This window comes from Aplysia californica, unplaced genomic scaffold (genome assembly GCF_000002075.1).
Source record: "Aplysia californica isolate F4 #8 unplaced genomic scaffold, AplCal3.0 scaffold00144, whole genome shotgun sequence".
In the NCBI taxonomy this organism is placed as follows: Eukaryota; Metazoa; Mollusca; class Gastropoda; order Aplysiida; family Aplysiidae; genus Aplysia; species Aplysia californica.
Genome location: NW_004797414.1, coordinates 1,316,001 through 1,317,864, shown reverse-complemented (window position 1 = coordinate 1,317,864; position 1,864 = coordinate 1,316,001). Strand labels below are relative to the sequence as shown.

The 1,864-nt window shown below is 40.2% G+C and overlaps 1 protein-coding gene across 1 annotated transcript in view; it reads left to right on the top strand.

Moving 5' to 3' along the window:
• The window catches only part of LOC101850713 (NAD(+) hydrolase sarm1), a 33,592-nt gene that overhangs the window by 27,976 nt on the left and 3,752 nt on the right, over window positions 1–1,864 (top strand). The window lies entirely within an intron of this gene.

Genomic DNA, 1,864 nt, shown 5'->3' with positions numbered 1-1,864 from the left:
ACAGTAGAATTGTAAATGGGCTGATCTAACAACGGCATGCTCGTAACTGAGCCTGATCTACAACAGGGAACTGCTGCTTTTTCTTTCCTAACCCTTACTACTGTCGTTTCCTCTACTTCTTTTGTATGTTTGTCACACTCTTGTGACCCGCTATTTCCGGGGTGCCTTGATAGTCGAAGCAGACTTTGTGCTGTTGAGGCTAGAGAGGTGAGCAGAGTAAGTCGGGTTCCCTGTAAAGACTTCTCTGTTGACATCCACCACTTGGCACTCATATGACCATATGCAGTTGCGAGCGCCGTAAAACCTCTAATAAAACAAATATCTTCTGATTTGTCAGATCAGTGGAGATACAATTCTTCATTGAACAGTGCTTAGAGCCTTCTAGGCATTAGGCGCTATATAAATTCCCATGATTATGATGATGATGATTATGATTAATAGCTTACCTCACTTGCAACACAATTAAGCTATATAAATTCCCATGATTAATAAGAACAGGAAGAGTACTTAGGCTGATAAGGACGAAAGAAAGTAACATAATAAATATTCAGAAAAGGAAGAGAAACTAGGCTGATACTGATAGATCAGGATCTAAGGACGAAAGATGTTTGACACTTCAGAGAAATAACAAATCATACGTTTAAGCGATTGCTCAAGACTCATGATTAATTCTTAAAATCGAAATGTGTTAGTAATTGCTGATATGTTTTGTTTTTACTGTTGTTCTTACGTGCATATTTTTAATGTATGGTAGAGAAAGTTCTTCTTTATTCGGTTGAACTGGTTTTCTTGCTACTGTGAAATTTTAAATGTTTCATCTCGTCGTGTGAATGAAGTATAACGCTCAGTGATCGTGTCATCAACGTAAAGCACTCAGGGCTTATACTCGTATGGGATGGGCGCTATATAAATGCTATCTATTATTATTATCATTACAGGAAAGACGGAGCAAACCACACCAGGGCAACCGCCAACCACCCACAGGCCAAGAATAGCCCTGTCAACATTCTGAACATGAGTAGTAGAAGGTACACAAGTCTTTGTGTTCACCGCGAGACACGAGACACAAGACACGAGACATAATACATGAGACACGAGACACAAGACACGAGACAATTAGATAAGACACGAGACATAATACATGAGACACGAGACAATTAGATAAGACACGAGACATAATACATGAGACACGAAACAATTAGATAAGACACGAGACATAATACATGAGACACGAGACACAAGACACGAGACAATTAGACAAAACACGAGACACAAGACACGAGACAATTAGACAAAACACGAGACACAAGACACGATGTACGAGACACAAGACAGGAGACTCGAGACACGAGGAACAAGACGCAAAACATGAAACACGCGGAACGAGACACAAGACACGAGACACAAGACTCTAGAAACAAGACACTAGTCAAGACAAGAGACATAAGACACTAGACATGAGACAAGAGACACAAGATACAAGACACAATGTACAAGACACTAGACATGATACACTAGACACGAGACACTAGACACAAGACACAAGACACTAGAAACAAGACACTAGACACAAGACACCAGACACTAGACACAAGATACGAGACACAAAACACGAGATACGAGACAAGAGACAAAAGACAAGACATGAGACACTAGACACAAGACAAGAGAGACGAGACACAAGACACTGGACACGAAACATTAGACAATATACGATACTAGACAAGACACACCAGACACGAAACACGAGACACAAGACCTTAGACACGAGACACCAGAAGAAGAAGAAGAAGAAGAAGAAGAAGAAGAAGAAGAAGAAGAAGAAGAAGAAGAAGAAGAAGAAGAAGAAGAAGAAGAAGAAGAA